The sequence below is a fragment of the Myotis daubentonii genome, chromosome 1, assembly GCF_963259705.1.
Source record: "Myotis daubentonii chromosome 1, mMyoDau2.1, whole genome shotgun sequence".
In the NCBI taxonomy this organism is placed as follows: domain Eukaryota; kingdom Metazoa; phylum Chordata; class Mammalia; order Chiroptera; family Vespertilionidae; genus Myotis; species Myotis daubentonii.
The window spans coordinates 118,810,616-118,822,299 of record NC_081840.1 but is presented as its reverse complement, the minus strand read 5'-3'; positions in this window follow the sequence as shown (position 1 = coordinate 118,822,299).

Below are 11,684 nucleotides of genomic sequence, written 5' to 3'. Positions count from 1 at the left end.
AAGACAGCAAGACACAGAACTTAGAAGTCAGAACTCAGAAGACAGAACCTACACAGAACCTACAGACAGAAGAACTTCGCTGGAGAGAACATGGCAAAAGATCCTGGACTGAACCTGACTACAGAAATATGGCAAGAGAACCTGACTAGAACCTGGTGACCGAATCTGGCTGGAGATCTCAGACAGAACCTAGCTGGAGAACCTGGACAGAACCTGGCTGGAGAACCTAGCGAGGGAACATGGCTACAGAACCTGGCTGGAGAACCTGGAGAACCTAGCAGGAGAACATGGACACAGAACCTGGCTGGAGATCCAAAGCAGAACCTCTCTGGAGATCCAGACCAGAACTTGGCTGGAGATCCTGGCTAGGCTGCTGATCAACTGAACACTGTCTCCGTGTCCTTCCTTCTTCTCCGACTCCGTCTACGCCTTTGGGGACCCCTGGACCTGCTGGGGTTGGACCCCGGCAACCCCTAAAACTAGTATAATAATATACGTTAAGTATAAGAAAAAAATTAAAAAATGATTTAAAAATAGAGGTTTACTCATGACTAGATTTTTTTTTTATGACTAGATTTTTTTAAATCATCTGTTCTGTAGGTTTTTAAAAGTGTATCTACCACTACCAATACTTCTGATCATGAAGTGGACTGGTTTATACTGCATATCTATAGTATTATTGTATTAAATATCTGCTCTTATAGATACTGAGAAGGTTCTATCTGCAACTGCCTCCTCTCACTACACTCTCTAGCTGAAAGTTCTGGCCTCCCCGGCACAGGATAGTCCCGCCTCCTCTGGGCGCCTCTCCGCTTCCGCCCTGTCTCTGGAGCAACACCCCTCCGCACACGCGCAGGCAGCCTCCTGCAATCGATTGTTATGGCGTCCCGACCATCAGCATATTAGCTCTTTATTATTATGATTTGCCATCTATATGTCCACTTTGGAGATGTGTCTATTCAGGTTTATTGCCCATTTTTAATTGGATTGCTTGTTTTCTTGGTATCGAGTTTCATAAGTTTCTTATAAATTATGGATATTAAGTCCTTATAGGATGTATTGGTGAATATGTTCTCCCATTTAGTGAGTTGTGTTTTCATTTTGTTGATGGTTTCCTTTGCTGTGCAACAATAAAAATTAAATCCACAAGGAGACATCACCTCACACCTGTCAGAATGGTTATCATCAATAAATCAGCAAACAAGTGCTGGTGAGGATGTGAAGAAAAGGGAACTGTCCTGTACAGTTGGTGGGAATGCAGATTGGTACAGTCCCTGTGGAAAGCAGTATGCAGCTACCTCAAAAAGTTAAAAATGGAACTGCCTTATGACCCAGCAATTCTACTTCTGTGAGTATAGCCAAAGAAAACTGAAACACTAATTTGAAAGAATATATGCACTCTATGTTCATTGCAGTGTTATGCACAATAGCCAAGATTTGGAAGCAGCTCAAGTACCCATCAGTAAATGAATGGATAAAAAAGCTGCGGTACATTTTTACAATGTAATACATTCTGCCATAAAAAAAGGAAATCTTACCCTTTGTTACAGCATGAATTTTCTGGTAGCGTATTATGCTAAGTGAAATAAACCAGTCAGAGAAAGGCAGGTACCATATAATTTCACTCATATGTGGAATCTAATTAACAAAATAAACTTACAGATTCATGGATACAGAAAAAAGACTGACAGTTGTCAGAGGGGAGGTGGTAAGGGCTTGGTGAGAAGGATGAAGGGAATAAACCAGTGGTTCTCAACTTTCCTAATGCCACGACCCTTTAATACAGTTCCTCATGTTGTGGTGACCCCCAACCATAAAATTATTATTATTATTATTTAATATTTTATTGATTTTTTACAGAGAGGAAGGGAGAGAGATAGAGAGTTAGAAACATCCATGAGAGAGAAACATCGATCAGCTGCCTCCTGCACACCCCCCCTACTGGGGATGTGCCTGCAACTGAGGTACATGCCCTTGACTGGAATTGAACCTGGGACCCTTGAGTCAGCAGGCCGATGCTCTATCCACCGAGCCAAACCGGCCAGGGCCATAAAGTTATTTTCGTTGCTGCTTCAAAACTGTAATTTTGCTGCTGTTATGAATCATAATGTAAATATCTGATATGCAGGATGTATTTTCATTGTTACAAATTGAACATAATTAAAGCATAGTGATTAATCACAAAACAATATGTAATTATATATGTGTTTTCCAATGGTCTTAGGCAACCCCTGTGAAAGGGTCGCGCCAAAGGGGTCGCGACCCACAGGTTGAGAACCTCTGGAATAATCAAAGAAAAAGAAGACTCATGGACATAGACAATGTATGGTGATTGCCAGAGGGCAGGTGGGTGAGGGGGAGGTAGAAGAAGGTAAAGGTTGGATAAGTATTGATGGAAAGAGGCTTGCTTTAGGGTGGTAAACACACAATACAATATGTAAATGATGTATTGTAGAATTGTATAATTGAAACACATAATTTTTTAACCAATGTCATTCCAACAATTCAATAAAAATAAATTTTAAAAAATGTTGCAGAAAATAAAAATGATCTTAAAGGCATATCATAATCCAATATTAGAAAACTAGAAATTAAGAGAAGGTCCTATACTTGCTTCCTAGGGCTACTGTAACAAACTGAGTGACTTAGAGCAATTTATTGTCTCACAGTTTGGGAGGCCAGAATTACAAGATCAAGGTGTTAGCAGAGTTGGTTCTCTTTGGGGACTACGTGGGAAGTATCTATTCTCTGCTTTCTCCTTGGCTTGTAGATGGCCGTATTCTGTCTATGTCTCTTCACACTGTCTCCCCTTTATGTGTTTGTCTCTGTGACCTAGTTTCCTTTTTTATAAGGAACCAATCATGCTGCATTAGAACTAACACTAGTGACTTCATCTTAACCTAAGTAATTATATTTACAATGGCTGTGTTTTCAAATAAGGTAATATTTTCTGGTACTGAGAGTGAGGACTTTATATATGAATTTTGAGGGAACACAATTTGACCTATAACCTACCTGTACTAAAATCATTCAGAAAGAAAATATATATAAAACAGATCACATAAACAGAGCTGGGTTTAGAATGACATTAGACACCTCAATATGCCTTTAAAGTTCTGAGGGTAAATGATTTTCAACCTAGAATTCTAAATATAACCAACTAACAAACAAATGGAAAGGTGGGCAAAAGACATCGTTAGACACGCAAGGACTGAAGTGCTAACTTCCCCTGCTTCCCTCTCAGGAAACCATTGGTGGATTTACTATGAAGGTAATGAATCATCAACTTTAGGATCTCTCACTTGCATAGGTCCCTTTCAAAAGATAGAGGAGGGGCTTTAGCAATGTGTTGACATGATCACATAATTTTATAAAAATTTTAAAGATAATTTAACCACTTTTGGTTGTCAGTCAAATTTCTCTGTACAGGTGTGCTACAATGGTTGGCTGCAGGCATTTTTGTAATCCAGGTAAGAAGAAATTCTGTTGGAGACATTGTTTTGTGTTTAGTAGGACATACTTATGAGGCTCATGTAATTTCCATGGATAATTAATTTTTTGCTAGCTGCAAGTATAAGAATAGCTTCCAGTAATCTCATCCCATCATTTTGCCAACTTATCTGGCTTAGTGGTATAAAATTTACAGCCAGAGATTTATCAAAATAAGAATATGTCCTTCTGCAGCTGCCACCAAAAGGGCCTAGGTAAGGCAGGAGATGGAGGATGTGGAATTTACAGAGGCCAAAATTAAATAATGGAAAAACCAATGCTTTCACTTATAAATTGTAAGTACAGCACTTAGATCTCATCAAAGCCCAGGGGAAAAAACAGGATGTACTCTAGAGTAAGGACTATATTGTCAAATATAGAATTCATGATTACAAATGCATACATTTTTTATGGAAATTGTGCAAAAATATAGTTTATCTGAATCACTGTGTTTTAAAGACAAATACGTATAGCAGTGCTATTAACATAGTGCACCTGAGTGTAATGTTGTGTGAGTTATAACTTAGCATCTTGTTCTGAAAAATTTTGGCAGTTCCAGATGAAAAATAACCCTGAATGAAACAACCCCTGAGTGATACAACCTGAAGAAGTAAGTTTCAAGTGACAAAAAATTTACACATCATCTGTACATGTCAAAATCTATCCTATCTAATAAAAGATAAACATGCAAATTGACCATAACCCTGACACCCTTCCCATTGACTAATCGGCAGGATATGCAAATTAACTGCTAACCAAGATGGCGGCCGGAAGCCACTCAGCTGAAGCGAACAGGAGGCTTGCTTGCTCCAGTGACGGAGGAAGCCAACATTCCCGGCCTGCCGCTGCCAGCCTCTGAGCTGCACTCTAAGCAACTATGTTGCAATTATAGAAGCTAAACAAGCTCCAGAGACCTGCTTTCAGCCAGCTTTGGCCTCAGAGCTTAGAGCTGCTGTGATGGCAACAGAGTTTCAATTATAGAAGCCAAACAGACCCAGAAACCTGCTTTCAGCCCTCAGAGTTGGAGCCGGCTCTCAGCTCCAGTGACAGCTATAGAAGGTAAATAAATCCCGGAATTTAAAAAAAAGAAAAAAAGGAGAGGCTGGGAGTTTAAGTTGCCCTCCAGCCTGAAAACGGCTCTCAGGCCCTCACCCAGACTGGCCAGGCACAGCTGCAAACAGCCTTCAGCCCATCATCCAGACTGGCCAGGCACCCAAGCGGGACCCCCACCCTGATCCGGGACACTTTCAGGGCAAATCAGCGGCCCCCACCCATGCACCAGGCCTCTATCCTATACTACAGGCAGGGCGGGACAGCGCAAGCTGCCATCTGGGCCCCATGCGCAGCCCTGGGCAGCGGGGCATAAGCCCTACCCCCAGCCGGGACCCCTGTGTGCCACGTGAGCCCTCAGTCGGGACCCTCGTGCCGCCTGCGCCCCACACTGCTAAGCCCCATCCCCAGCCGGGACCCTCTGACTATTGGAGAGCAGGAAAGTGCTGCTGGGCCCTGGATCGCTGTGGTGATCCAGCCATCGGTATGTAGAAAAGTGCGGCCTGTAGGCAGCCCCCAGCTGGGCCTGATCCAGGAGCAGGAAAGCAAGCCAGGCCTGCGGGCAGCCCCCAGCTGGGCCTGCTCCCCAGTCGCCATGAGGATCCAGGAGCAGGAAAGCAAGCTTAGCCTGCGGGCAGCCCCAAACTTTCCCTGCTCCCTGGTCACAGGGGTGATCTGGGAGCAGGAAAGCAAGCCTGGCCTGCGGGCAGCCCCCAGCTGGGCCTGCTCCCTGGTCGCCATGGGGATCCGGGAGCAGGAGAGAAAGCCCAGCCTGTGGGCAGCTCCAAGCTAGGCCTGCTCCCCAGTCGCCATGGTGATCCAGGAGCAGGAAAGCCCCGCTTGCAAGCAGCACCCCCATCCTGGCCATAGCTCAAGGGAGAGTACAACATGCAGTGGAGGCCAGGAGCCTGAGAGATCAACACAGAGGGGCTCCTGCTTCAAGCCTCCGTGGTGTGGCTGGGGGCAGGCCCCCAACAGACACACACACACACACACACACACACACACACACACACAGTGCTTGCTCTGAGCCTCCGATGTGGCTGGGGGAAGACCCCCAGTGGGGACACACACACACACACACACACACACATACACGGCAACTGCTTCGAGCCTATGTGGCCGGCTGGGGGCAGGCCCTAACAGACAGACAGACACATACACACACACACACACACACACACACACACACACACACAATGCCTGCTCCATGCCTCTGCTGCCAGACTGTGGCCATCAGTAAGACATCCACTGAGGGCTCCCGGACTGTGAGAGGGGCAGGCTTGGCTGAAGGAACCCACCCCCCAGTGCACGAATTTCGTGCACTAGGCCTCTAGTCTATATAATAAGAGCCTAAGTGACCATTACGGCAGTATGACCAGAACAATCAGTCGCTATGATGCACACTGACCACCAGGGGGCAGACGCTCAATGCCGAAGCTGCCCCCTGGTGGTCAGTGCACTCCCACAGGGGGAGCGCTGCTCAGCCAGAAGCTAGGCTCATGGCTGTTGAGTGCAGCAGTGGTGGCAGGAGCTTCTCCCACCTCCACGGCAGCACTAAGGAGCAGTGAGCCGAGCGGTAAGGAGCAGCAAGCAGGCAGGCAGTAAGGAGCGAGGGGTCCCGGACTGCGAGAGGGATGTATGACAGCCGGCTTAGGCCTGTTCCCATGGGGAGCGGGCCTAAGCCAGTAGGCAGACATCCCTTGAAGGGTCCCAGACTGTGAGAGGTTGCAGGTCATGCTGAGGGACCCTCTCCCCCTTCAGTGCACAAATTTTGTGCACCAGGCCTCTAGTTTAAAAATAACTGCCTAACATTGAAAATTTAAGACATAGCGTATAAAGATGTTAAATATTTGAGGAAACATATAAGGTTTGTTAGCGGTTACCATTAGAGAGTAAGATTGATGGGTTGGTAAAGGTTCAGTGAGGAATAGCTACATTTTGTTATAAACTTTGCAGTACTATTTGCCTTTTTAAACATGTTTATTAATTTTGGTAAAAATAACACTTAATTGAAAAATGGAATCAGTTCTGACACAGTTTCATAAAATGAGTCCTATCAGCTTTGTATTACTCTGTCTTTTCTAGATTATTACTAAAATTGACCCACATTTTATTTTTGCATTATACAACATTAGTAAGATTATACTTCAAGGTGAAGGAATGATTAAATGAAACTAATTATTTCTCTGAAGAAAACCTAAATCCTTGATAAACCAAATGAGAATTGAGATAGAGCAGCCTATTTGAATATCATTGCTTAGAGCCAATATTTTTGAAAGGAAAGTAGGATTTAAATATTTATGAGTGAGTTTACTTTGCTATTTTAAAAAAGAAATTATTAAAATTTTACTACCTTTGTAGAATTTAGTTTTTCTTCCTTTCTGAACTAGGTAGGAAACAAATTAGTTTTACATTAATAAATCAGAATGCATAAAAAATAAGTTGCTTACAAAATGCAATTGTATCAAACATGTAGAAATAAAATAGAATATTGTAGCTAAGCTTTTCAAGTTTTAATTTATTATATACAATAAAATGAAGATTAAAACCGTATGCATGTGGGTTTCTAACTGAATGCATCATGCATTCCTCCAGGTTTTGCTACACATGAAGCACTGATTTTACTCTCACCTCTACTTTTCACAAAGAAAGCAACTTGCCTCACAGACTAGTTGGAAAGCTCAGTTTCATTTTATTTCTTACCTTAATAACAAGGGGCTGCTACCCACTGAAAAATATATGCTTCAGAAAGATTGAACCTGCTACTTTTTACAGGGTTGTCCATCTTTTCTAAAGGACAGTTATCAACTAAGCAAAAAAAGAAGAAAATAGCTATTCTGCTTGGCATGAGGTTTTATAAACCTGTGTACTTAAACAAATAATTCAAGCATGAGAATTTAGAGTTTAAAAATTAAGAGACAGGTGACAGAATGTTTCGTTGAGAAATAGTTTCAGAGGTGATACATACTGTGGTAGGTACCCTCTAAAATGGCTCCCAATAACCTCCACCTCTTGGTATTTAGATTCTTGTGAATCCTCCTCTACTGGAGTGTGAGCTGCACTTCTTGACTTGCTTCTAAGCAATAGGCTGTGGCATGAAGGATGGAATGTTGCTTCCAACACTAGATTATAAAAGTGTTTAGCTTCTGTCTTCATGCTCTTTCTCACTCTCTCTCTCGGATTGCTTAATTGGGAAGGAGCCAGTTTCGAGGTTTTGAGGCAATTCTGGGGAGAATCTCATGTGAGTGAGCTTGGAAGCAGATCTTCTGAGACCTGCCAACAGCCATATGTGTGAGCTTGTACACATTCCCTTCCTAGACAAGCCCTGAGATAATTGTAGTCTCGTCTGACACCTTTACGGTAGGCTCCTGAAAGCACTAAAATCAGAAACACCCAGCTTAAATCACTATCAGATATCTAACCCACTGAAAGTGTAAGACAAAACAAATATTTTTTTAGATACTTAATTTTGAGATAATATGCTATGGAGAAATAAGTACACAGATCAAAATTCAAACCCTGGCCCCACTTAACCTCGCTAAGTCTCAGATTTTTATACCGTTACAATGGCATGACATCTTTATGAATTTCTGACAGTCATTGTGGGCATTTAATGAGATAAATCATACTAAAACGCAGCATGTGTAACTGTACATATGGAGTATCCATAATAAAAGGGACTATTTTATTATCCATATAATTTTTGCCAAGATGTATAGGAATCATTTATTCCATTTTACCTTCAGACTCACTATATCTCATCTTCTCAAAAGGTCAGTAAGCCACAGCCTAATATTCTAAGCCAATGACAATCCTCTCTGCCTTTCCATGGCCGTCAGCTACTGTCCTCATCCTCAGACTCAGTCTTGTCCAACACTGAACAAATGCTGATCAGCACTGGCTATATGTGTATTCACAGAATTAATACTACCAGGACAAGATTATATTTGGGGTTTGAGGAGTAACAACTTTTAAACTGCATAATTGGTCCTAACTGGTTTAGTTTAGTGGATAGAGCGTCGGCCTGCAGACTGAAGGGTCCCGGGTTCGATTCTGGTCAGGGCACATGCCTGGGCTGTGGGCTTGATTCCCAGTAGGGGGTATGCAGTAGGCAGCTGATCAATGATTCTCTCTCATCATTTATGTTTCTATCTCTCTCTCCCTCTCTCTTCCCCTCTGAATCAATTGAACTTCATAATTGTCCCTACCTCTTGCATTTTACCTGGGCTACAACTTCCTGATTTGTGCAAGTAGCTGAGATATCAGTCCTTGTACCTCAAGTTGAAGTTTGAGACCCTAGACCAGCCAAGCTTTCCCCCTAATTCCTGACCCCATCATGATTCCTGAATTTCTGTTCTTCCTTAAATGTGACTGAGCTTAATTTTGATGGTTCCATGTTGCGGATGAGCTACTACCATTTCCACAGAATAACAAGTAATTCCAGGTCTATCAGTGTCTTTTCAGATTCTCCCTCCACCTATTCTATTTGTCAATAATGGTCTCTCTAAACCTTGATTCTATCTTTATTACAACATTGAAAAACACGACGTTTTTACAAAAATGGTAATTTACTAAAGTTTATATGTGAGAAAGCTTGCAGAGAAAGCACTGCCCAGCAATTAGGATAAAGTATACCTTCCTGGTGAAAGTGAACTTATGTCTCCAAAGATGGATTTTATTCAAGCACCTTTTATCCCACAAAAAAAGAATGTACTCAGTAAAACCAATTTCTGACAACCCTAATTCAAACTTATACACTAAAGATAGTGTACCACTAAAAATGATCACTTATTTATCATCATTTACATGTAATGTTGTGGGATTGATATAAATGATCTTCTTTATAAGAAACATCTTGACCTTTGGAAAATGAAAGATTTTTTTCCCCTCCTAATTTAATTGAAAGTTTTATTTTATAATTTTTCAAAAATAATAGACCCAAGACTATAAATCTAGCAGATTGGGAGACATAGCAATGGTAATAGATTGTTTCCAGTATAAAGTATATCAGGACAATTTTGTGATAAAAAAATGGTTGTACAAAAATCACACTCATTCTGCTCACACTTTTAAGAAAGTTAATCATCCCCAAGCTAGAATGATGAACTTACAAAGTATAAGATTGATTTGTTTAGATACATATCTTCACTCAAGAGACCTAGCTCATTTTATGAATTATGTGTCAGATTATGATAATAATCAGTCTGCACTGATAGATTCTACTCTCATCTCATTTTTTCCCATCAGAATGGTGTTATAAATCACACAAAGTGGCAATGATGTAGGATAAATTCTAATGTGTGAATCCTCTGCTGTAATGCCATGCTAGCACATTTCACTTCCAAACCTAATTTGTATTTTCCCTAAACAATATTCTGATCAGTCCTCACTTGAAAGTAAACTTAAAAATCATTTTAACTGCTACTATTTAAACTGTTTATGAGTTATATAATTACTTTGATGCTTACCGCCTCTTAAAGTTATTGTCTTTACTATAATTTTTACCTTTGTTATTTCTTCAGAAAACACCACCCAGGAATTATGCTCAATAAGAACAGCAGAGCACAATTCCCTGAAAGTGCTTTGCTCTCCCTGAGACACACCACAGGGCATGAGGAGAGAGGCTAAAGAAGCACGCACAGGCAGGGCTACTCCTATACCTACACCCTATAGGGAACCAAGAGTTTGCACAAACATTATCATTTAAATCTTTCTAAATCCTGTTATATTTATATTGGTATTCTTACAAACTGTATTAATCACAGAGAGACGATGAACCGCAGTGCAACTTTTCCAAAACTATTGGCAAGAAGTGTTCTGTGGTAAAAGTATTTAGGAAGTTCTGTGTGGAGTATCCCCTTACTAGATAGCATAATTCATATTAGCATGTTATAGACTCTGTGAAGGCCTTTGTTAAGACCCACCCCTTTTATTTTTCACTGTACACCCTGTACACCCATCATTTCAAAAATATGATCAAGGAAGACTAAAACTTGTGTAGTAGGAAATACTATCATCATTTTACAGATTAAAAACAATGAGATAAATAACATGTTCATTCAATGCAGCTTATAATTAACTAACTTACCATTTAGTTCTTCTTTTATCATCCAAATTGGTCTCCAAAAAGTCAATTAAGTACATAAAAAGTTTGCTTCATAATTTTTTAAAAAGTCCAAAATGTCAAGGTATTTCTGAAAAATAAAACCTAAGTGCTAGGCTTAAGTCCTAATTAATATTGCCACTAACTTGCTGTGCAACTATGAATTTCTGGGGTCAAAGATGTCAAGATTAAAGAAGCTGCCAGATGAGGTGGTAGGATATAACCCCATCTACCTGCTCTTGAAATCCAAAATTGGGGGGAGGGAGAAGAAAGGGAGGATTGAGCTGGTATGACCCTGAGACAGTTTCTCATTTCATGGAAAAGTACTCTTTGGGAATTGAACATAGACAGTGGGTTATAGTAAAAAGTTCTAGGAATTATAGGCCCTGTAATATAGTCTTAGCTCCATTACCTATATTCTGGAAGATTTAAGTTGGTTATCATCTTGGAACTTTAGTTTCTGCGTTGGTAGAAAGTCAGATAACACAAGACTTTATCCAGCTTTCTTCTTAGAATTAAGTGAGTTGTACTCATAAGTAGTTAATTAAACAATAAACACATTACAAAAATATTAAAAACAGCAAACATTTAAAATATATTTTGGTGTGGATTAATAAGATGGACCCCAATATTATGGCTTATACTAGGGCCCAGTACATGAAATTTGTGCACGGATAAGGTCCCTATGCCTGGCTGGTGATCAGGGCTGATCTGTGGGACAATCGGTGGGGTGATAGGGGGGCCACCGCTGGCCCACTTGCGGTCCCTGCCCCCTGCTGTTACCAACAGTCACCTCCCTCTGCAGTAGGCAACCGGCAGGATGATGGGGGGTTGGCGCCGGCACTGGCCCACTCGCTGGCCAGACCTGCCACCTGATCACCCCGCTGCCGCTGGTCGTCTCCTTCTGGGGCCTGTGGGATGGGGACAGCTCCTGCATTGAGCATCTTCCCCCTGGTGGTCAGTGTGCATCATAACAACTGGTCATTCCACCAGTTGTTCTATGGTTTGGTCAATTTGCATATTACGCTTTTATTATATA